Source organism: Pantherophis guttatus, chromosome 5 (assembly GCF_059756535.1).
Source record: "Pantherophis guttatus breed Tessera chromosome 5, ASM5975653v1, whole genome shotgun sequence".
Lineage (NCBI taxonomy): Eukaryota > Metazoa > Chordata > Lepidosauria > Squamata > Colubridae > Pantherophis > Pantherophis guttatus.
This window is the reverse complement of record NC_142067.1, coordinates 64,451,993-64,478,194: the sequence shown is the minus strand read 5'-3', so window position 1 is coordinate 64,478,194 and position 26,202 is coordinate 64,451,993. Positions and strand designations below refer to the sequence as shown.

At 41.2% G+C, this 26,202-nt stretch overlaps 1 protein-coding gene across 1 annotated transcript in view; it reads right to left on the bottom strand.

The window, feature by feature from the left end:
• Nucleotides 1-26,202, bottom strand: part of DYNLT3 (dynein light chain Tctex-type 3) — a 51,987-nt gene that overhangs the window by 8,288 nt on the left and 17,497 nt on the right. Inside the window, exon 6 of the transcript XR_015728223.1 lies at nt 7,724-7,793. The gene's annotated coding sequence lies outside the window, so the exon portion shown is untranslated. The remainder of the gene's footprint in view (nt 1-7,723; nt 7,794-26,202) is intronic.

Here is a 26,202-nt window from a genome sequence, read left to right as displayed (position 1 = left end):
CAGAGAGGCTCGCATCTGTAGTAAGCTGGAGTCTGAGTGGTTCCCTGAAGTTAGAACCCCGAGACAAAGCAGGAGAAATCCACCAGCGAAGGGATTGGTGGACAGGCTGAGGAATCCGGATGCGACGGGAAGAGGGTTCCAGATTCGCCCGTTGAAAGGGTAGGAGGAGCCATTGAAGCTCTCTACTATGCAAACGGGACCATGGTGTAATACCAAAAGTGGAAACCATCATTCCCAAAAGACGGGAAAGAACGAGGACAGTTGCCGAGCCAGACCTCAGACATTGACGCGCTAAGGAGCGCAGATTGGCCTGGCGTTCCGGCGAAAGGTAAACAGTGGAGGAGACGGTATCAATGGATGCCCCTAAATGAAGGATACTGGTAGAAGGGGACAGATGGCTCTTGGACCAATTTATAGAAAAACCATGCGATTGAAGAGTGGACAGAAAAAAGGACAAATCCTGCTGGGCAGTAAGAAGTGACGGAGACATAACTAATATGTCATCCAAATAAAACTGAAGACGAATAGGATGCGATCTGATGAATCCAATTAAGGCGGCCATAATCTTGGTAAAGACCCTGGGGGCTGAAGAAAGCCCGAAGGGTAAGGCCTTGTACTGGTAATGAGAACCTTTGAAGGCAAAGCGAAGAAACTGGCGATGAGCAGGTAAAATAGGGACATGCAGGTAAGAATCTGTTAAGTCAATAGAAGAAAGAAAATCGGAAGGACGAATGGACTCAAGAATAGACGAAAGGGAGTGCATCATGAACCGGCGGTATTTAATGTGCCGGTTCAAAGCCTTCAAGTCTAAAATGGGGCGCCAACCCCCCGAGGCTTTCTGGACCACAAAAAGCCGGGAATAGAACCCATGGCCCTGTTGAGAAGAAGGAACCTTCTCAATGGCGGAAATTCGTAAAAGATGATCAATAGCCGCCGAAACCACCCCTAACCTGCCTTGGTCCCGAGGAACAGGACAAGGGAGAAAACGGGAGGGGGGCAGGGAAGAAAATTCTAATGCCAAACCAAAGGAAATTGTGTCAAGAACCCAGGAATCAGTTATGGAGGAAGCCCACTGCTCACGAAAAAGGGAAAGGCGACCTCCAATGGGAGACTGGAAATGCTGCTCACCTACCCCTGCGAGACCAACGACCACCCCTACCTCCTCGGAAGGGTTTACGAGGGGGAAACCTGGACTCTTGTCTGACCTGGGGATCCTGTGAGGATCTGGAAGGGAAGGAATGTTGTCCCCGAGACTGAAAGGAAGAGGAAGCAGAGGTCCGAAAGGACTGATATCGTGGAGAGGAGAAGCGGGAATCAGAGCGACGAATAGCAGGAGGAAGAATCTTCCGACGATCCCTGGTCTCGACGAGCAAGGGTTCCAACGCCGAACCAAAGAGGGAGCCGCTGGTATAAGGAGCCGAAGCGAGCTGCCATTTACTGCGAATATCGGCTTGCCAATTTCTCAGCCACAAAAGACGGCGGGATGTCACATTAGAATCCAATGCTCTGGCTGAAAAACGAGTGGAATTCAAAGTGGCATCAGCCGAATATTCTAAAGCTGCAGCAATCTTATTTAGGTCCTGGTGAGACCGTGTGTCTGAGAGCGGAAGTTTGGCTTGTAGTTGCTTAAGCCACAGCAAGGCTGCCCTATTAAAGAAAGAGGCAGAAGTTGATGCTCGGATAGACCAGGCAGTAGCCTGGTGTCCTTTCAGGAGAGTCTTTTCTGCCCTCTTGTCCTCAGGTCTGAGAGAATCCTCCGGGGGACCTGCGGGATGAGCTGAATCAGTCAAGGCCACAATAGGAGGATCGACCGTAGGGGCCTGTAAAAGATCCGCTAACGGAGGAGCAGAGTTGTATAGACGCTTATCCAGACCGTTAGGGCTAGGCCCAGCCCCTGGCAAGGCCCATTGGTAGAACATCGGTAAACAGCTTTGGAGCCGGGATGATGTCAGGTTCGGTAGTAGGTTCCGCAAACATGGCCGCTGCTGGGTCCGAAGAAGACGAGGATGGAACAGCTGAAGGAAGAGACCCCAAACGGGTGACGGCAATTGCCTTAAACAGTAAAGAATGGAAGAGCTGAGGCTTAAAAAGGCCAATAAAGGCCGGCTGGTCAGGTCCCAGGCCTTCATCATCTGACCAGGCTTGATCCAGGTACTCCTCACCTTCAGACACCGATGCTTGGTCTAGAGAAACGTGGGGAGCAGAAATATCCTGATCCAGTAAGGAACCTTCCCGGGCATCGGGAGGAGAATGCGAAGAGGCTCCCAAGGTGGTAGTGGTAGGAGCTTGGTTAAGACAATCCGCAATCGACTGTTGGATAGCTCTGGAGATGAAAGCCTCCAAGGGGTCAGCCATTGGAGTGGACAAGGCTGGAGGTGGAGGAGGAGAAGGAGGCAAGGCCCGAGCCTGATTGGAATCCGGAATGGTCTGGAAAAGTCTCTGGGGCTCCGAAGGAGGAACTGTAAGATGATCGTCCGCCACGTCTGGAGAAAGGTCCCTCATCGAACGGGGAGAGCGAGGCCTTGATGGTGGCTGAGAAGCAGGGCGGTCAGAAAGTTGAGCATGAGACTGCACCCTCGAGAAGGCTTTTTCCATGGCCTTATGCCGGCGTTGTTCCTCTCGGGAAGAACCCGATTTAGAGGCTTGTGCCTTTGATGATTGGGCCTTATCCCTGTTAGAACGGGATTTCTTGGCTGGTGGCGGCAGTGAAGATGAAGGCCCCTCGAGAGGATTGCTAGGATGGCGCCTACGCGAGGAGGAAGTAGGCCCATCGGTACTCCGCATGGTGGACGCCATTTTGAATGACAGGCAGAGTCCCTAAAATGGCGACTGTAGAGAAGAAGGGCCCTCTGAGCTCACCGGGAGAACCTAGTTGGGATAGCGATCCGCCGCGTCGTAAGCCCTCAATCAAGAGACCGTCAGGCCAGGAAAGCGTCTGCTGTGGCCTAATCTCCCCGATCGCGCTCTCACGCCAAACAGCTGAGGCAAAAAAAGCAGGCGCGCTTTAACGCCGCTAGTTTTCCGGCTTGCTAGGCCTGCAAGGCGAGCGTCCGCTCCAGCCTTATCTGTGCGATCGCCCTGTGCGCCAATCAGCTGGAGAAAGGGGCCCTCTTCTGTCGCTAGCCGAAACGGCTTTAAACGTGACCCAGGGCTCAGCGCGCAACCGCTAGTGTCACCAATCTGCTGCTAGGCAACGGCCTTCTAAATGCAGCAAGAAATTGAGGAAACAACTCGCCCTGCAGCAAGACACGAAGTCTGCAAGGGCCAGAAGTACTTGTCGGGTGAAGAGGAGATCGGAGCCACGATAGGAAGCAATTAGCACTTGAGGAAAAATCTGTCAGAGGAGGACACGTCCTGTTTAGCGAAGACCGAGACGAAGAACTGGGGCAGCCTCGAAGGGGCGGAGCTTTGGTCTTTGGAAAGTGCTCGGTCATTGGCTAGACGGGACGTATACCCATCCTGACTGACGTTTTTCCTCTGCGTAGGAGAATGTTAGAATGTTCCGAAGACATCAAAGTAAAGAGTTGTAAAAACTATTTGGAGTGTTCAGTATGTAAATCCTCCAAGCTCAAAAACAAACCTAAGCCCAAAACAAACCCATTGATTGTGTGATCGCACCACACAATCAATTTTTCAATTGGTACATATGGATGTCGTAGGCCCAATGAAACCATCAATCAAATATAGAAAAAAATATTTCCTAACTATAGTCGATGATTACAGCAGGTTTTGGTTCGTGTACACTCTTAACCATAAAAATGAAGTTTTCAAAAAATTCAAAGAATTCTTTAAAAGAGTAGAAACTCAACATAATGTAAAAATCAAACAAATAATGACCGACAGAGGATCAGAATTTTTGTCTAACGAATTTTCCAATTGGCTAAAAATGCAGGGAATATTACATTTTAAATCCCGTCCCTTCTCACCCTTCCAGAACGGGGTCGTAGAGAGAAAAAATGGTTTATTACAAACCATGGTTAGATGTGTGCTAGACGATGCTGGTTTAAGTCAATCTTTCTGGGCTGAAGCCCTTACATATTCTAATTATACCCTAAATCGATTATGGTCCAGTGTAATTAACAAAACACCATATGAACTCATGTATAATAAAAAACCAAAAATTGGACATCTACAAATATTTGGCGTAACTGCAGATGTGTATGTGCCTAAACAATTGAGACACAAAGGCGAAAAAGTATCTAAAAGACTAAGATTCATGGGGTACGAATCAGGAACTAAGGGATATCGTTTCATAGATAAAAACAACCAATTCATCGTGTCTAGATCTGCTGTGTTCCATGAACACTCTAATTGGTCCAAAATACACCTTAACGAATTATGCCCCAAGTCAGAGAACACAACATCCACTCACAGAAAACACAATTCACCAGTTACTGAACCCAAAATCATAAAGACAGGCAAACACAATTATCAAAAAATAATTAATGAGGAATGGAAAAAAGGGCATCCTATCTTGAAAGTAGACCCACTAATTGAGAAGGAAGCAAAGTTTATGCAAGGTGCTGAATCTCCTCCTGATAGACCCATTAGATCAAATAGGGGTACAATTCCAAAAAGATTTGATGACTACATACTATCTCTCAATGCCAAAAGACTAACACCCAATACATATGATGAAATACTTAAATTACCTCTGGAAGAGAAAACAAAGTGGGAGGAAGCAATGAAAAAGGAGATGGATAAAAGGCGAAAGATTTATACGATCTGAAGAGAAACCAGAGTATGGCTGAAAGAATGGGAAACCCTGAGAAATAAAAGACTGTTAACTTTAGAAGGGTATGATCTCCAGAAGGGTTGGCATGCATATCTCTGGGATACTGGGAAGAAGATAAAAACTTACTTCCATAGACATAAAATAAGGGAGATCTTGATACAAATATGGGGAGAGATGAGACAGAAGCACTATAGGAAAATTCCGAGATGGCTTTCCACCATGGAGGCTATAATATATCCAAATGTATTAGAAATGGGTAAAACGGTCAGATACAATGAATTATTAGATGGGGGAGGGAACCTTAAAACAAGGGAAGAATTGATGGAACAAGGTATTTCTATAGACTGGTGGCCATATAACCAAATTAAATCCAGATATAAAAAAGATTAGGAGGAATTTGGCATTGAAATGAGCATAAATGGATTTGACAAGATATGGATGGGTACGGACGACAAAATTCTAGCTAAATTATATAATTACTTATTGGAGTACGATATGGCAGAGGAAGTAGTTAAAGAACCGATGTTAGCATGGGCCAAAAATATAGGACAGAATATAAATCTGAACGAATGGGATTCAATATGGAATAATAACCTTAAAATGACAAAGGCGACGGCTTATAAGGAAAACCAATACAAGCTGTTTTATAGATGGCACATGGCCCCAGCTAGGATAGCGAAGATCTACCCCAATTCGAGCCCTAAATGTTGGAAATGTGACTATCAGCAGGGTACTTTTTATCATTGCTGGTGGACATGTAATCAGGCACAAAAATTCTGGAGGATGATATGGATGTGGATTAGAGAAATAATAAAAGAAAATTTTGATTTCGACCCAAAAGCTTTTCTCCTGGGAATTTTGAAAACTGAATATGCAAAAAAGAAAAAGTATTTAATTATACATATTCCGACAGCCGCTAGAATTTCCTTTGCCCAGTATTGGAAAGAAAAACAAATACCACCTCAAGAACATGTTATTGGAAAAATATTGGAGTGCGCCGAAATGAACAAATTGACTTCAGAAATTAATGACAGAGAAGATTCAGAATTTTATAGTGTGTGGGACATGTGGTACGAATGGATGGGGGAAAGAAATAAAGAAGGTAATAGAGATTAAATATTAACTAATTAACAAAATCCATATGAATAGTATTATATTTAGTCTTAGAGAGTTGAGCACTATTATCTTTAAGTGTTTTGAAATTAAATCTAACTTCAAGAAACAATATCAATAAAAGACAAGTAATAATGCATGTAGATGTATATATGTATATAATTGCACCAATGAACCGAAAATGTACCGATTGTATCACTATATGTTATAATAAAAATCAAATTTAAAAAAAAAAGAAAAGAAAAAGGAGATGGATAGTTTGAAGGAACTAAACGTGTACACACCAGCAGATCCCCCCGCAGATAAGTCCCCCATTGGTACTAAATGGATATTTAAAATCAAAGAACTAGAAGATAACCAATTCCTGTATAAAGCTAGGTTAGTAGCTCAAGGATTTGCCCAAAGATTCCCTGATGATTATGAAGACACATATTCACCTACTGTTAGAGCAGAGAGCGTAAAGACTGCGTTAGTACTAGCTTCCATTCTGAATTTGGACGTGTATCAGTTTGATGTACAAACTGCATACCTACATGCCAATCTTGATAAGGAAATATATGTAAAGGCACCCCCAGGAAAGAATATTCAAAAGGGAGAAACTTGGTTGTTAAATAAGAGTCTATATAGATTAAAACAATCTGGTAAACGATGGTATGAATGTCTGTCAAAAATGTCTGTCAAAAATACTTAAAGATATGGGTTTTATAGCCACTTCATCGGATCTATGTTTTTTCACTAAAAGAAAGAATAACTCTATTGAATATGTACTAATTTATGTTGACGACATATTGTATTTTGGACAAGATAAAATCAAATGTGATGAATTTGCTGAAAAATTGGGTATACACTTCAACTTAAAAATATTAGGAAAAGTAAATAAATATTTAGGAGTACAAATTGATAAAACCGATAAGGGATTCAAATTATCCCAAAAAGAAAAAATTATAGAACTTATACAAAAGTGCAATATGATAAATTCAAAAACTTGCGAGACCCCCATGTCAACTGACTTCACTAGAAACATGCACCACGAATACGAGCCCTTCAAAGAAAACACTTTGTATAGATCTATTATTGGATCATTACTGTATATTTCTAATTGGACCAGACCAGATATCACTCTTGCTGTTAATCTATTGTCAAGACACGTAAGCAGCCCTAGTGTATATCACTGGGAAGGAATCAAAAGAATTCTAAGGTATCTAAAATTTAGTGCTGATGTCTGTTTATATCTAGAACAATTTATTTCAGAAAAGCCCATATTGACTTGTTATGCTGATGCTGATTGGGCTATAGAGACCCAAAAAGTCGAAAAAGTACCTCCGGTTATGTTTTCCTTATAAATGGTTGCACGGTACATTGGTATACTGGCAAACAAAATTTAATTGCCACCTCTACGGCAGAAGCTGAATACATTTGCCTATCTAAAGCAGCCAATAACCTGACCTGGTTTGATGATTTGTTGTCCAATATATGGGATGAACCCATTTATCCTATTCTTATCAATGAAGATAATAAAGCAGCAATAGATATATCAGCTTCCAAGACAATAGGCCAAAGATCTCGACACATCGATATCAAATATAAACATGTGAGACAATTATCGAGTATAGGATTTATTAAGGCTATACACTGCGATACGAGTGAACAGATTGCTGACATTCTCACTAAACCTTTAGCAACTAAACAACATACATATCTGACTTCTAAATTTAATGTACATATCTAAAACCGGTGATTTATTATTAGTTAGGTATTTTAGAAGGGGATTTGTTACAATTAAAAATACCTAACCTGTTTTCTGTATATATGTACATTTGTATATGAGTTAAATATATTATGTCACTATGCTCCTTCCCATTGGTCCCTACTTACCTTTTGCCCCGCCTCCTCTGTATATAAGTTGATGCTCCTGTCAGAACAGTTGCTGTCCAAATGTAATTCTCTGGAAGATAAGAAACAAATAAATATCTTTGTAATAACGAAGCCTCAAGTCTTTAATTGGGCCTAACCAGAATAAACAAATAAGTAACAAAAACGAGTACTTTTGATAGCAGTATACGCACCAAATAATAAGCAAAAATAATTTTATAAACAACTCTACATGAAAATAACTGAAATGGATTATGCAAATATTTGTGTGTTAGGGGACTTCAGTGCAATTGTGGACGCAAAACAACTATAGAAGTAGGAAAGTAGGTAAAAAGGCACAGAAAATACGCCCTAGGACCTTCTTTAAAATAATAGAAGAACTATCATTTCAAGTTACATGGAGAGAAATGAACATTTCAAGTTACATAGAGAAAAACCAATATAATTCTACTCCGACATCAATCATGTTCAAGAACAGATATGATATGGATGACACTAAAATTAAGAACAAATGTACAGGAGATAGAAATTGAAGCAAATGTATGGGCAGATAACAACCTAATGAAAATAAAATGGAAAGGTCAAAGGAGAAAAATGAGATGGATGTTGAATCAAGCCATATTAAAAGATAGAGTTTATACAAATAATGGAGAAAGAAATGGACTTCTTTTTCAAGGAGAATAAAAAAAATGAGACTTCACTACAAAATGTATGGGATAAAGCAAAAGCATATATCCAAGGATTAGTGATCACCTATACAGCAAAAAAAAAAAAAAAAAAGTAAAAGAGGCAAACACAAAATAAATTAGCAGAAGAACACAAAAGACTGGAAACAGAATTACAGAAAGAACCACAAAAATTAAAAAAAAATCGGACTGATAAAACATAAACTCAATTTAATGGAAACAGAAGAACTAGCACAAAAGATTAAAAGAGCAAAACAAATTACATTGAAAATGCCAACAAACCAGGAAGATGGTTAGCATATAAATTGAAAAAGGAGAAAGAGAAGAAATTGATACACCGCTTGCTAGATGAAAAGGGAATCCTTCACTATCAAAATGAAACTAAAAGAAAATCCAGAATTAGTACAAAAAACTATATAATCAAGAGGTGTCAGAAGAAAAAATAAAACAATATTTAGAGAAAGCTGAATTACCCATAGTACCAGAAATAATGAAGGTTATGTTAAATGAAAGGATAATGATGGAACTAAGAGAGATGATTAAGAGGCAAAAAAATAATAAAACACCAGGACCAGATGGACTACCAGCAGAGCTTTATAAATGTTTACAAGATACTTTGGGTTTGCCAATGTTGGAAGTTTATAATGAAGTACTGTTAGAAGCCAAAATTCCAAACACGTGGATGGAAGCAAATATAACCCTAATACCGAAAGAAGAATCAGATTTAATACAGATAAAAAATTATAGGTCAATATCACTATTAAATACAGACTACAAAATATATGCCTCAATAATTGCAGAAAGATTAAAAAGATTCCTGAATGAATTTATACACTCAGACCAGAATGGATTTTTACCCAAAAGGCAAATTAGGAATAATATGAGAATCATTTTGAACACATTGGAATACTATGAAATGGATCCAGAAAAACAAATGGCATTGATATTCTTAGATGCACATAAAGCATTTGATAATGTAAATTGGCAATTTATGATATTACAATTAAAATATATGGATTTTGGGGAGAAATATGTTAATATGATTAAGGCAATATATTCCAAGTAAACTGCAAAAGTAATGGTCAATGGGGATATGACCGAGAACTTCAACATAGGAAAAGGCACAAGACAAGGATGTCCATTGTCCCCTCTATTATTCATATTAACATTGGAAGTACTTAATAGAAACATTAGACAAGACTCAGAAATAAAAGGAATGGAAATAAAAACAGAATATAAGTTATAGGCATTAGCAGATGACCTGGTATTTATCTTAGAAAAAACACAAGCATCTGGATCCAACTTAATAAAAAAAAGGAGCCTGGATAGCTTAGAAGACTAATGCATTGTAATTTAACTCCAGCTGTCTGCAATTAGTAAGTTCGAATCTTGCCAGGCTCAAGGTTGACTCAGCCTTCCATCCTTTCTAAGGTAGGTAAATTGAGGACCCAGTTTGTGGGGGCAATAAGCTGACTTTGTAAAATATACAAAAGTATGAAGGCTATTGCTTAACGCATTGTAAGCCGCCCGGAGTCTCCGGAGAAGGGCGGCATATAAATCAAATTAAAAAAGAAAAAAAATAGCTGTCGGCGTTCCAGAAAACCCCAACTCCAAGTAAAGATGCAAAAGCAAGCATTTTCCAAAATTTTATTAGAATAGGTAAACTGGCACATCTGGGAATCTGAAAGGTCTGGGTTTTCCCTCAGTAAATCAAAATCCCCAAAACCATCCCCTCACTCCTCAGTCAATCACATGCTCCAATCAATGCCCGTCCCATCTCGACTCAGCACTCCGACCACTCTTTCTCCAGATGCCAGATTGCCCTGACCTTGGCTGACAGGAAGAATGTTATTATGTCTACAACCAACCCCTCTACTAAATCCCCCCTCCTACTTTCCCACAAATGAGAAGGTGGCAGCATGGAAGCTTCCAGCCTAATATGGCTTCCAACGCTGACAGGCGTCCCCTCCCCTGCAGAAAAAAACCACATCCTGAAAAATAAAACAGACAAAACACAAAAGACGGGGTTAACACCTTGTACAGGACCCCTTAACCCCCACCCCCCAAGTGAACCTTTTGATTTCTCAGGAAATTTATCATGAAATTGCTTCACAAGAGTATCAGCATTCACATCCCAACTCTTCACCCAAGTAGCTTCAGATAATAGGTACCCTTTCCAGTGTACCAAATATTGTAAGCAACCCCTGTAGAGTCTAGAGTCAAGGATCTTCTTCACTTCATAATGAGTCTCCCCTTGCACTACCAAAGGAGGGGGGAGCAGCTGGCAAGGGCCTCTCTTGCTAGTTTCAATAAGCTACTGTGGAAAACTGGGTATACTTTCCCTAATAGGTGAGGGAGGCTAAGTTGGACAGTCACTGGGTTAATCACTTTCACTATAGGGAATGGGCCTATGAATTTGGATCCAAACTTCTTGCTAGGTAACCTCAATCTTAGGTACTTGGTTGACAAATACACCTTTTCTCCTATTCGGAAAGGTGTTTGTCGGCCTGGGCCTTATATCTCTCTGCTGATTCAGCTAAAGCTTTCTTAGTATTCTCCGAACCCCTTTTCAATGAGGTCATCAATTCTGTTAGGGACATGGAAGTGGGTGGCTCTCTAGGCAACTCAGGCATCAGCACAAAATCCATGCCCATAGTTATCTGAAAAGTAGTCAACCCAGTACTGTGGTGTACTGTACTATTATAAGCCACTTCTGTGAATGGTAGTAAGTCCGCCCAGTTTTCTTGTTGATAATTTACATAACATCTAATGTATTGTTCCACCATTGAGTTCAATTTTTCAGCCGATCTGTTAGTCGATGGGTGGAAAGCTGAGCTAAGCCCCTGGGATGACCCAATGGACCGTAGGAACTCTTTCCAGAATTTAGGTGTAAACTGGACCCTGCAATCTGATATTATTCTCCTTGGAACCCCATGTAGTCTGTAGATATGTTTCACAAAAAGCTTTGCCAGTTTCTTGGCCGATGGTAGTCTGTTGCAGGCAGTGAAGTGTGCTTGCTTGGAGAATAAATCAATGACAGTCCAAATCACCTTGTTCACTCCACTGTCATGAGGGAACTTAACTATGAAGTCCATTGCAATCTCCTCCCAGGGCTTGGTGGGTTTGGCCAGAGCCTGGACTTCATGGTGGTGCAGGGGGTGCAGCTTTTCACAGTCTTCCACATCAGCTTTCATCTTTGGCCACCAGAATTATCTCCTAGTCAAATGGAGGGTTTTTAAAAATCCAAAGTGACCTCCTAGTCGAGAATCATGACTCCTCTTTAGCACCAGGAGTCGCATGCTGTGGGACACATAAATCTTATTCCCCTTCCACACCAACCCCTCTTAGGGTTAGGTCTGTCTGATTTTCCTTGAACTAGGAATCATTTGAGAGCGCCACTTTTACCTCTGCTGTCAACTTGTTTTCGGGGAGGTTGGAACCATGGCATTTGTGCTCTGGTGCGGGCTTGGGCAGCTGGTTGAGTTTCCGAGATCATGGCATGAACTATCTCTTCACGTCGGCTGTCGAACTGGGGCTTACGGGAGAGAGCATCAGCTAACAGGTCCCCCCCACCCCGGAATGTATTTCAGGTCAAAGTTAAAGCGTTTGAAATACTGAGCCCAGCGAACATGCTTGGGGGAAAGCTTCCTCAGGGTCTTGAGCGCCTCAAGATTTTTGTGGTCAGTCCACACTTCAAAAGACTCTTTAACCCCCTCTATTAAGTGTCTCCAGGATAAGAGAGCCCATCACACCACAAAAGCCTTTCTTCCACACTGCCCATCTGTGCTCAGTGTCTGTTAACTTTCTCGATATGTAAGCACATGGCATTAGTTTGTTTTGAGTGTTCCTTTGCAATAGAACAGCAGCCATTGCCACATCACTCGTGTATGCCTGAACCACAAATGATTTATTTGGGTCAGGGTGCTGTAGGATCGGCTCCACTGAGAATAGGCATTTTAATTGTTCAAAGGATTTTTGATAGTTCATTGTCCAAGCTAGGAGTTGGCTAGGTTTTGGCTTGGTGGGAGATGGACAGGTTTTTAGCAGTTCTGTCAAGGGGAGGGCAATCTCAGCGTAGGAGGGGATGAATTGTCTGTAAAAGTTTGCAAAATTACAGGCCAATCTCGCTGTTGAACACAGATTACAAAATTTTTACTACTATAATTGCAGAAAGATTGAAATTAATATAAAATGAAATAATAAAAAATAAAGATAAAAGAAGAGGAAGAAACATAATACTTTTTAACATGGGATATATTTTATCAATGGTTAACTAACAAAAACAGGTTAGAATTTAAAAAGAATTCAAAGACATAAGAAAAAATTGTATTGAAAATATTGTAAGATGAACTGTTTTATTTTATGATTAATATTGATATTTATTAAGATTACTAGTATGATTATGGTTATTGTTGTACCTTTATTCAAAATTAATTATACCCAGACAACACGCTGTTCAGATAGACATGGAATTTTTTGTTTTTAAAGAAAAAAAATGTATCAATAAAACATATATTCAAAAATAAATAAATTTAAAAATCATAAGTGACAACTAAGGCAGATATAATTCATTTAAGTAAAAACAAAATATAGCTGCTTTATGACAAATACCAATATAATTATAGTGCAACCTTGCCAGTTTTGAATTTCTGAATCTCTTTATAAGTAAGTTTTCAGCAAAACTGATTTTCAGATACATTCAGTGGTGGGATTCAAATTTTTTTAGTACCAGTTCTGTGGGCATGGCTAAGTGGTCATGTGACTGGGTGGATGTGGCTTGGTGGTCATGTGGCTGGGTGGGCATGGCTGGTTTTCTTTTATCCTTCCACTGTTAATCCCAAGGTACAAAATACATCTTTATTCCACTGTTAATCCCAGCATAATCATCTTTATTTTTCTGTTAATCTCAGTGTAATCATCTTTATTCAGTTAATCCCAGTGTAATCTTTATTTTCCTCAGTTAATCCCAGTGTAATCATCTTTATTCGCTGTTAATCCCAGTGCAATCATTATTTTCCTGTTAATCTCAGTGTAATCATCTTTATTCACTGTTAATCCCTGTGTAATCTTTATTTTTCTCAGTTAATCCCAATGTAATCATCTTTATTCACTGTTAATCCCAGTGTAATCATCTTTATTTTTCTCACTGTTAATCCCAGTGTAATCATCTTTATTCCACTGTTCCATCTTTATTCCATCTTTATTCCACTGTTAATCCCAGTGTAATCATCTTTATTTTTCTGTTAATCTCAGTGTAATCATTTTATTTGCTGTTAATCCCAGTATAATTCTTTATTTTTCTCACTGTTACTCCCAACATAATCATCTTTTACTTTTGTAGTTATATTATTAAAAATATTCAAATTATAACAATTGTTATAGGTATTTAAACAATATCCCAGTTATTATAACCATCAATTTCCTCAAGTAGTATCTTTTAACATCTTAATAAAAAAATGGTTCATTATATCCATTGCTATATTTCTTTTAATGTAATCTATTTTCCATATATTTTAGCTTCAATCCCTATTTCATTTCTAAATATCTGTAACATAATTCTTCTCATATTTGTTTATCTCAATATAGTCATTATATAAATCCAGGTCCTGGACTTCTTTAAATTTCTTAATATTTTCCAACCTTTTATTCTTTTATCATTCAGTATTAATCTCCATATAATCATTATATCATTATTAGTCTCAGTATAATCATCGTGTTATTGTTAATCTCAATATAATCTCTAGAGACCTCCTTTTTATTATTAGTATTCACATGTTCAATTATTTGTTCATATTTAACCACAATATCTTTATCTTCTTTATTTTCCACTTCTATGTCTTATTTCTCCATCTTCATTTTCTTGTCCACACATGTATACTCCATTTCGATTTTTATATCCTCAAATTTTGTCCTCTGTGCAACATTATAGTTATTTATTTCCATTCTCCAAATCAAATAGTTGCTCCAATTATAAAAGTTCCATTGTATTCCCTTCTATTTCTTTTTTTTATTCCTCCAAAAGTCAAGCCTCTTGTAGACAAGAAAATCCTCCTCCACAAGTTCTCAGGGTGAAGTTCACAATTTTCCAAAACAAAGAACCAAGTTACAATGTTCCTTTTTACTCCAGATGGTGTCTCTCTGCAATCCACAATTTCCAATTGCTTAGTAAGTATCCATTTTGTTTCCATTACATCATGATCTTACTTGACTTCTTTTTTTTTCTTCAATTTAAAAATATCAAATCATATTTAAAGTCCAGTCCAAATTTAAATAGCTCTTCTCACTTTTTTCCCCTTTTATTTATACATCCCTTTTTTTTCTTCTTAAAGCTTATTGTCCATTCTTTTTATTTTTCTTGCCATTTAAAAAAAAAAAGGGGGGGGGAAGGATCTCTATTTCTTTCCAATCCTTTAACCATATCTAATTATTTAAAGTTTCCAATTAGTTTGTTCAGAAATCAATTTTCAATTGAGTTTTTGTCTCTTCCAAATTACATTTCAAAATCCTCTTTGCCCCCATGCTCTTTAGCCACTATTACACATTAGGGGTCTTATAGTTGTAAGATGTTTCTCTCGTTGTTATTCAAGCCTGAGCTGTCACTCACCCGGCTTAAAAAAGACTCCGTTCCGTTTCTTTCTTCTCTCCAGTTCTATACTTAGCCCGGTTGTCTCAGCTTCGTGGCAGCCGCCATGGCTGCCACCCCCCACCGCCGATTCAGAGAGTTCCCTTTGACCTCCGAGGAACTTGCCTGTTCCTCTTGGTTGTCCGAGGCGCCTTTCCTCCCTGTCCCTGCAGGACGGTTCTGGTCCGAAGACCCATCGGCAGCGGTTCGGCAGCCGGGGTTTTCGCGGCGCTCATCAGAGCCCGCTATTTCCCCGACTGTCTCACTGCAACGCCAAACCAGAAGTCGGTGGGCTGCAAATTTTTTAACAACCAGTTCTGTGCCCTAATGACTGGCTGGATGGGCATGGGTAGGAGGCGTGACAGCACTCAGCCTCCTGCAGCACACTGTCAGTCAAAACAAGGTGCGGGGATTAATTACAAAATGTGGGCTTTGCTTTGTAATATCCAGACCCAGCGAGCAAGGGGTATGAACTGCACAGAAAGTACACTTTTATTTGGTTATGAAGAAATATCCCCAAAATCAGATATACACTAAATGTGTGTATAAATGTGACTTTTAGCTACACATCTTTCTAGCAAACAGCAAATTTTGAAGCTCCAGATAAAGAGGATTCATTTAGGATAAGTAACCTGTTACCACTTGGAGGTTCCTAAAGGAATGCTGGGAAACTCTGTATTTTAAAGAACATTTGAGGGAGGGGTGCAAAATAGCCCTTCTCTGCCTGAGGCTGTAGAGACCTGGTACCAATCAAAACACTGTTTGTGAAGCAACTGATCAACACTGACAGGGGGAAGCCATAGTATATGAAAATAAGAGCAAACTCCACTCCCTTCTAGTACTGATGATGTTACCTAGTTTGGTAATGAAGAGTAGGCCGAAGAGTAAGGTGGAGGAGCTTCAGCTGATGCTCACAAGGCTTCGAAAGGCTAAAGATGGCAACTAAATTCCTATCTTGGAATGTCAATGGCCTAAACTCACCACAAAAAAGAAAGTATTTCACTACTTGAAACAATTTAACAATGATGTTATTTGCTTGAAAGAAACACATATTAGAATATCAGACCAAAAATATTTGATAAATTCAAGATTAGGTACAAATTTTATGGCATCAGTGCCAGAGAAGAAAAATGGACTAGTCATATATGTAAGGAAAGGACTATCAGCTAATTTAATTGAGGCAGATGATCAAGGAAGATATATTGCAATTGAATTATCAACAGAGACTGGAAAAATGCTTTTTATTGGAATATATGCCCCTAATCAGCAACAAGACAAGTTTTATAAATTTTTACATACTAAAATAATACAATGGAACTATAAATCTTTTATATTAATGGGTGATTGGAATGGAGTAATTGACACGCTTATCAAAGATTTCAACACGTGCAAAACTACCTAAATCTTTTTTTGATATGATGGAAGATATAGAACCGCGAGATATCTGGAGAGAACGTAACCTGGAGGAAAAAGATTTTACTTTTTTTCCTGATAGACATCAATCCTTCTCCAGGATTGATTTTATACTAACCACAAATGATTTTATTTCCAGGGTGAAGACGATGAAGATATGTCCAAGAACTTTAACTGATCATAGTCCGGTTTGGGTGGAATTTGAACAGGAGAGGGAGAAAGGAGGTCTTGGAGGTTAAATGAAAACTTATTTAGATATGAAGAAAATGTAAAAGAGCTTAAAAAACAAATAAAAGAACTTTTTGTTATTAATATGAATAAGGGTACTCCTATGGAAATGGTCTGGTATGCTAGCAAGGCTTATATGAGGGGTATACATACGAACAATAAATATAGACTAAAACAACAAAAGAAGCGTAAAGAGATAGAGGAAGAAATAAAAAAGAAAGAACAATTACTTATATCTAATCCAGGAGATAAGAAAGTAAAAGAAACAATAAATATACTACGAGGGCAATTTAATATATTAATGGCTGATCAGGTGGCAACTAGTTTACAATATGCTAAACATAATACATTTTGTAATTCCAATAAACCAGGTAGGTGGTTGGCCTACATGTTGAGGAAAAAACAGAAATCACGAGTCATTAGTAAGATAGAATATAGAGGTAAGGAAGTTTACCAACAGAATATGATTAAAAAGGCTTTTTTGGAATTTTATACAAAGTTATATGCTAGTGACTCAATACAAGGTATAGATATAGATAGATATTTAAAGAAAGGAAATATTTTGGAATTAACGTTGGAACAGAGGGAAGGATTGAATCAACCAATAACTTCTGAGGTGATTGTTGCGGCAATTAAGCAGTTAAAAACAGGGAAAGCTCCAGGAACAGATGGATTAACAGCTGTTTATTATAAGAACTTACAGCTTGAAATGGTAGAGCCGCTTAGAGCTCTATTTTGTAAAATTCAATTAGGGGGAGGAGTTCCACCCTCTTGGAGAGCAGCTTTTGTTTCATTGATTCCGAAGGAAGATCAAAACTGTATCAAACCTGAAATTTTTAGGCCAATTTCACTTTTGAACACGGATTATAAAATCTTTGCTAAGATATTAGCGAATAGATTAATGCCAGTTATGCAACAATTATTCACAATGATCAATCAGGTTTTATAAAAGGGAGGCAGATGAAATATAATGTTAGACAAATTATAAACTTATTGGAATATTTGGAAAAAAATAACCAGGTCCCTGCAGCGTTCATATTCTTGGATGCAGAGAAAGCATTTGATCGCTTGAACTGGCAATTCCTGTTTAAAATAATAGAAAAAATGCACTTTGGGGAGTATTTCATACATTCAATTAGAGCAATATATCAGGAACAAACAGCACAAATAATAATTAATGGAGGTTTAACAGATGTATTTAAAATTGAAAAAGGTACGAGGCAGGGTTGTCCCTTGTCGCCATTGTTGTTTATTTTAACTTTAGAAGTTTTGTTGAATAAGTTACGTGATTCTGATAAAATAAAAGGAATTGTAATTAGACAGCAGGATTATAGACTAAGAGCGTTTGTAGATGACCTGGTTCTTACTTTATCTCAACCTATAGAAGCGGCTCCCTATATGCTGGACATAGTAGCTCAATATGGCAAAGTATCTGGATTTAAAGTAAATCTTCACAAGACAAAGATGATAACTAAAAATATGTCCATAACTCAAAGAGAAGATTTAGGGAGAATAACGGGGTTTGAAGTAGTTAAAAAGGTTAAGTATCTAGGAGTATATATTGCAGCCTCAAACACGAAATTGTTTAAAAGTAATTATGAAATTCTTTGGCAAAAAGTACAGAAAGAAATGGAAAAATGGAAAAAGTTACAATTATCACTACTGGGAAGTATAGCAGCAATAAAAATGAATGTACTACCTAGGTTTTTATTTTTGTTCCAAATGATACCAGTGCTTAAAAAAGATGGAAATCTGATGGAATGGCAGAAAGGGGTTAATACTTTTATTTGGGCTGGGAAGAAACCAAGAGTGAAACTGAAAATTATACAGGATATACGTGAGAGAGGATGTCTTAAAATGCCTAACTTAAGATTGTATTATGAAGCAGCAGCTTTATCACAAATTAGTGATTGGTTTAACTTAATTGAAGAAAGAATGTTAAACATAGAAGATTATGATTTGTTATATGGATGGCATGCTTATTTGTTATATGAAAAAAAGTGGATAAAGTGTTTAAGGGTCATATACTCAGAAATGCATTGTTGAGGGTTTGGAAAAAGTACCAATATAAGCTGAACTATAAGATACCTATATGGGCAAATCCCAGACATGCAATAGAAAATATAAGTATAGAGCAAAAAATAGAGGTGATTACTTATAAAGAGCTTCTTCTTTTGGAAAGGGGTAAGTTGCAACTGAAATCTCTAGATGAATTAAAAGAAGAAGGGATAATTTATACTTGGTTTCAGTATGGTCAGCTTCAAGCTAGATGGAGGGAGGATCAAAAAATTGGGGTTATGCAAAATGAGGAAAATCTGGTGAAACAGATTAGAGATTCATTTTTCATTTCATTTTATTGGATTTCTATACCGCCCTACTCCCGAAGGACTCAGGGCGGTGCACAGCCAAACAATAAAAACACATACAATACAAAATTTAAAAAATAGAATAAAATCAAATTAAATAATTTTGGCCCCGACAAATTTAAAACCCCAAACTTTTAAAACCAATTTAAAATTGAATATATAAAATACTAAAAGATATTTAAAATTTTAAAAATCTTTTATAAAAGAGGGGGAAAATTAGGCCAGGCCGGCCTGGTGAAATAGTAAGGTCTTTAAGGCGCGGCGGAAGGTGCGCAGATCTGGGATCCTCCGTATCTCTGGGGGGAGCTCGTTCCAGATAGTAGGTGCCCCCACAGAGAAGGCTCTCCCCCTGGGGGCCGCCAGTCGGCATTGTTTGGCTGACGGCACCCAGAGGAGCCCCTCTCTATGGGAGCGTACCGGCCGGTGGGAGGCTATTGGTGGTAGTAGGCGGTCCCGCAAGTACCCGGATCCTAAGCCATGGAGCGCTTTAAAGGTGGTAACCAGAACCTTGAAGCGCACCCGGAAGACCACCGGGAGCCAGTGCAGCTCGCGCAGGAGGGGTGTTACATGGGAACGCCATGTCGCTCCCATTACCACCCGCGCGGCCGCACTCTGCGCCAGTTGGAGCCTCCGGGTGCTCAAGGGGAGCCCCATGTAGAGAGTGTTGCAATAGTCCAGGCGGGAGGTGACAAGGGCATGAGTGACCGTGCGTAACGAGTCCCGATCCAGAAAGGGACGCAACTGGCGAATCAGGCGAACCTGATGAAAAATCCTCCAGGTCACGGCTGTCAAGTGCTCTTCTAAAGACAGCCGTGAATCCAGGAGGATGCCCAAGTTGCGAGCCCTCTCTGTGGGGGCCAATGATTCGCCCCCAATAGTCAGTGATGGCGTCAACTGACTATATCAGGACGTCGGAAACCACAGCCACTCGGTCTTGGATGGGTTGAGCCTGAGCCTGTTCCTCCCCATCCAGATCCGTACGGCCTCCAGGCACCGGGACATCACTTCAAGGGCATCGTTGGGGTGATCCTGGGTGGAGATGTACAGCTGGGTGTCGTCAGCGTACTGATGGTACTCCACCCCGAAACCACGGATGATCTCGCCCAGCGGCTTCACATAAATGTTGAACAGGAGAGGCGAGAGGACCAACCCTTGCGGCACCCCACATATGAGGGGCCTCGGGGTCGACCTCTGTCCCCCTGTCAACACAGACTGCGACCGGTCAGAGAGAAAGGAGGAGAACCACCGCAACACAGTGCCTCCCACCCCCAACTCTTCCAACCGGTGCAGCATGATACCATGGTCGATGGTATCAAAAGCCGCTGAGAGATCTAACAGGACCAGGACAGAGGAGCACCCCCTGTCCCGAGCCCTCCAGAGATCATCAACCAACGCGACCAATGCCGTTTCCGTGCTGTACCCAGGCCTGAAGCCCGACTGGAATGGATCCAGATACGTCGTTTCATCCAGGTGCTGGGGGAGCTGTTGCGCGACCACACTCTCAACAACCTTCGCAATAAAGCGAAGGTTGGAAACCGGACGATAATTTACCAACATTGCGGGTCCAGGGAAGGCTTCTTGAGGAGAGGCCTCACCACCGCCTCTTTCAAGGTGGCGGGAAAGTCACCCTCACTCAGCGAAGCGTTTATAATCCCCTGGAGCCAGCCTCGTGTCACTTCCCGGGAAGCCAGTACTAACCAGGAAGGACACGGGTCCAATAAACAAGTGGTCATGTTCAGTCTACCCAGAATCCTGTCCACGTCCTCAGGGGTCACAGGATCAAACTCATCCCAGATAACATTCTCAAGACCTGCCCCTGTCTCTCCCCCTGAGACTACCCAGTCAGGAGTCCAAATCTTCCCGAATCTGAGTGATTTTGTCATACAGATACTGAACAAAATCCTCGGCTCTACCCTCCAAGGGGTCCTCCCGCACTTCCTGGTGGAGCAGGGAGCGGGTCACCCTAAAGAGGGCGGCTGGGCGATTATCTGATGACGCAATAAGAGCAGCAAAATAACTACATTTTGCTGCTTTTATCGCCACTAAGTAATTCCTAATGTGGGATCTTACTAGTGTCCGGTCAGATTCAGAAAGACTGGCCCTCCAACTACTCTCTAGGCGTCTTTTCCGGCGCTTCAACTCCCTCAGCTCCTCGGTAAACCAAGGAGCCAATTGAGATCGGCGCTGGGTCAGAGGCCACAAAGGCACGACCCGATCCAGAGCACCAGCAGCCGCCCTATCCCAGGCGGCCACCAGGTCTCCAGTCGAGGCGTGTGCCAGAACCTCAGGAAATGGCCCAAGCTCCGTCTGGAATCTGTCAGGTTCCATCAGGCGCCTGGGGCGGAACTATCTTACCGGCTCCGCCTCCCTGCGGCGGGGTGCAGCGGTTCGAAAGTCAAGACGAAGGAGAGAGTGATCTGACCATGACAAGGGTTCAGTAACTATATCCCCTATATCAAGATCCCTCAACCACTGTCCAGAGACAAAAACCAGATCCAGCGTGTTTCCCCCTGTGTGGGTAGGGCCATGAATTAACTGGGTCAGGTCCATAGCTGTCATGGAAGCCATGAACTCCCGAGCCATCTTTGATTTCCCGAGAGATCAAAGTCAGATGCATATTAAAAGGTTGTATAATGCATTATTGGAAATAGATTCAGAAACGGAATTGGTTAAGGATTGTATGATAAAATGGGCACAAAACTTTCAGGAACCAGTGATGAAGGAAACGTGGGAAAATATTTGGGTCAGAAATGTTAAATTTACGCAAGCACAAAATCTGAGAGAGAATTTTTATAAAATGTTTTATAGATGGCACTTAGATCCTAAAAAATTATCATGTATGTACTCGAATTTGCAAGCTAAATGTTGGAGAGGTGAATGTAATGATGCAACCTATTATCATATATGGTGGACCTGTAAGAAAATCAAGGCATTTTGGATAAAGATTTGGTGGGTGATGCAGAACATTTTGAAAAGAAGGTTGAAATTTACTCCTCAATTGTTTCTATTGGGCATAACTACGGACTGCACAGTATCAGAGACTAAATTGATTTTGAACTTAATATCAGCAGCTAGACTGTTGGTAGCTCAATATTGGAAGGACTCTTTGCCTACTATTGAAGAGTGGATATTGAAAGTAACAAACCTAGCAGAAATGGCGAAAATCTCAGTGTATTTGAAGGACCACATGCAAGAAAGATACGTATCAGAATGGAGAAGATGGATTGATTATATTCAAAATAAGTATCAGACAAGAAAATATCAAATAGCTTATGAATGAATGTTAGTGTTAGAAGTATTAGGTTATCTATAGTGGAGTTAAGGTTTCGGGGGGGAGTTAGTACTTTGAGGATAAGTAGATTAATCTAGTTTATGATTGATTAAATGAAATACCTTGTATTTTGCTCTGGGAAGTCTGGTGGGGGAGGGTGGGATGAGGGGGGGGAAAGGGGGGGAACATGGGGGGGGGAAGAAAAATTTTGTATTTTTTTTGTAAAACTTTTCAATAAAAAAAAAAGAATAAAAAAATAAGAAAACAAGAAAACTATTAAGCTCAGGGAGCACCAAGGAACCCACAGTTCAACCCTGAGCTACAAATATTCTCTTCTATCGATAAACACTTTTTGGTTAGAGGGACTCGGAGCCTACCTTATATGAGATGGTTCCCAGTGGATTTCATTCTAAATGTTGATATGATTTTTGTAAATAAGGAATGTAGAATTATAATGGCTGAGTATTTGATCCTTCATACATCAAAAAAATACAAAGCTAAGGATAAACAAACAAAAAACAGATTTGAAAAAAGAAAAGGCTCAGGAAAGAAAAAGAGTGAAAGTGTAATAAAGAAAGAGGAAAAGAAGGAAAACCGAAAAAAAATGACTTCCAAGTATCTTTGGTACAGATCAGGGGTGAAATGCTCCCAGTTCGGACTGGATCGCCCGATCCGGTAGCGATGGTGGCAGGTGGTTCGGAGAACCAGTAGCAAAAATCCCTCCCCACCCCCATGCCCAGCTGAGCTGCACGATCATCAGAGGCTTTTTATTTTATTTTTAAAAGCATTTTTTCTACAACCTCTTCGGCCGAAAAAATGGTTTTAAAAGTAAAAACAAAAAAATGTTGGCCACACCCACTCAGTCATATTACCACCACCAAACCACGCCCACAGAACCGGTAGTAACAAATTTTACATTTCACCACTAGTACAGATAAGTGCAAAATATACTGCTCAAAAAAATAAAGGAAACACAAGCAGAAGACATCCGAGATCTGAATGAATGAAATAGCCTTATTAAATACTTTGTTCTTTACATACAGTAGTTTATACACTGCTCAAACAACTAAAGGGAACACAAAACTACTGTATGTAACGAACAAAGTATTTAATAAGGCTATTTCATTCATTCAGATCTCGGATGTCTTCTGCTTGTGTTCCCTTTATTTTTTTGAGCAGTGTATATCAAACTCTTACTCTAAGATTAACATTTGTCTACATTATTTCCATAATCCCATTGTGCTGTTCAGATGGTGAAGTATATCAAATTAGTTACCTTAAGAATTAAGAACTGTCTCTTTAAGAGATTGCATTCTGGGAGATGTAGAGAGATTGCATTATGGGAAATGTAGTCCATGACATGTGACCACATCTGTGTGTTTGATTTGCCACTGAGGGTCTCTGCCTGGGGTGTAGAACAAAGCCCGGCCATTATGAATTGCCACAGAGGAGAGAAGCATGCTTTCTGAACAGGGGTTGTCCCCCTGTTCTACTGTCATTTTACAGTAGGAAATGGGACAGATTATGAAATAAGGATGAATCTCACCATGACTCACCATGATTATAAGTCTATGTTTTTGAGGATACCCAAATAAATGATCTGTATGAAAACCTGTTTGCTAAGAGTTTAACTGCCTGTTCCCAGTGGAGCCGGATGCCTGGGGAACAGAACACCCATATCTACTCATCAAAGCACAGATCAATTTTTAATTTCAGTTTCTCACAAAAAGTCCAGTAATGGTTCATATCTCTTTAATTACTATCTGTAAGGAAACCATAACTGATATATTTAATTGCACCAAAATAAAATAGAAATGGAAAATCCTAAACCCTAGATCCATGCTTCTCAACTTTGGCAACTTTAAGGTGCATGGACTTCAATTCCCAGAATTCCCCAGGTAGCATTAAGTTCACCCATCTTAAACTTGCCAAGACTGAGAAACGCTGATCCACAGATAAGGATTTGTCCATGCCTTTTTACTGGTTCCTACTGACTTATGAGCAATCATAATGCAAAATCCCCACTTCCACACCAGTCCAGAGCAACCACCATTTCCTCACTAACCTGCTTTCCATTCTCCTACTTGCAGGGCAACAAAAGAAGACCATGTGACTACCAGTTTTTTTAAAAAAAAACTTCTGTCAGACCTTACAACTTCTCAGAGAAAAAAGATATTGCTAAGTTGGAAGGTCTGACAATTTTTTTAAAAAGTGGTAGTCACATGGTCTTCTTTTGTTGCCCTGCATGCCAGAGAACTGAGCTGGAAATCAGGTTAGTGAGGGAACTGTTGCTGCAGGAATATGCAGGAACAGTCTAAAAATGGACTGCAGAGTGGGGGGGGAGGGGAGCAGCCTCCCAGTTGATCAAATTGAAAGGGGGTTGACTGTCATTGACAGAGAAAGCGGGAACTTTCCCATTTTCCCAAAGTTGCACAAGCCGCGAACAATATTATTTCTCCGCTCCTGTTTTTAATTCCTTCTTTTTCTTTTTTTCTTTTCCTGCCTTGGATATTTTTCCCGGCAGAAAAAACTGGATGGCACACATAATCATCGGCTGGTTCATTCGCAGCCTCCCAGCTTCTCGGCTCGGCCAGTCCATTTGTAGCCTCCCGGTCAGGTCCCTGCAGCTTCCTTACCCTGAATGGCAATCCCCGGAGGGCAGGAACTTCCTCCCCTCCCTCTTTTGGGGAGATTTTTAAACAAAGAGCTGGGAACTTCAAGTGAGGCATGCACTGCAGCCTCGCCCACCCTGCCGGCAGCTCTGGGCTAGGCAGCAATTCGGCTTTATCAACTGGCGGCGGGCCTACCTTCCTCCCATGGCTGGTGGCAGAGGGGAAAGCGAGCCAGCCAGGGCTGAGCCATCGCTGCTCGGCTCCCCGCCAGCCCGTATCTCGTCCCCTGCCCAGATACTCTGCAGCTGCTGGGGCTTGTCTGCCGGGGGGCGCCAGGGGGCGACCAGGGAGCACGAGGCTATGCTGCCTGCATCACCCCTCTCCCAGCCACTCCTCCGTCGCTGGGCTGAGCGCTTTGGCCGAGTGCGGGCTGCTGCTGTGAGAACAGTGTGAGCCCCATGGGCTGGAACGTAAGGCTGAGGGTAGAGAAGGAAAATCCATTCTGGCAAAGCTTGACTGCCTTTTGAGCCCTGCTTTGGGCTGCCGCTGCTCAACCTCCGCTCCGCCTTGTATCCTGCATCCAGCCGCTTGGGACATGCTGCTTCCAGGCCAGCCAGCTGGTGGATGGGCAAGCAGACGATCCTCGGGGGAAGCATTTTCTCTCAGGCTTCCCACCTGGTGTTGTGGCCTGCAAGCGGCCTGCGTGGATCGTGGCTGATCCCGACGACGAGGAGGCTGATGTGGGGTTGCGCCAGCAGCCTGCACAGCCGGTGCTCACGTCGGACAGTGAGGAGGCTGAAGAGGATGTGGTGCCAGAGGCAGAGACTCAGCCAGGGCCTTCAGAACCTCCAGAGGCTTCTTCAAGTGGAGGAGGAAGCCCTTTGGCTGAGTGCAGCAAGCCCGGAGTGCCCCGCTCGCTGGCCTTCCACTGGGACCATCCTGCCCCCGCGTGGGAAAGCCACACCGCCAATCTCTCCCCTTACCCTCATACCTTCCTGAGCACGGAGGAAGGAAGGAGATTGCAAGGAGACGAAATGGGACCTTTAGGACCATGGGGCTTTCCCTGCCAGGTGTGGGGTAATAGGCAATTGCAGGGGCTGCGGGGGGCACGGAAGGCGAGCAGCAGGTGGAATGCAGTTTTTGGTATTGGGGGAGGGGCAGAAGCAGAACTGCTGTCTCGGAATCAAGCATGGAGGCAACACAGGGGTGGGTGGACAAACAGAGATGCCGCTGCTCAAAAAGGCTTCCCATTTTGATCCCTCCCGCATCGTTGCCTCTATGTGG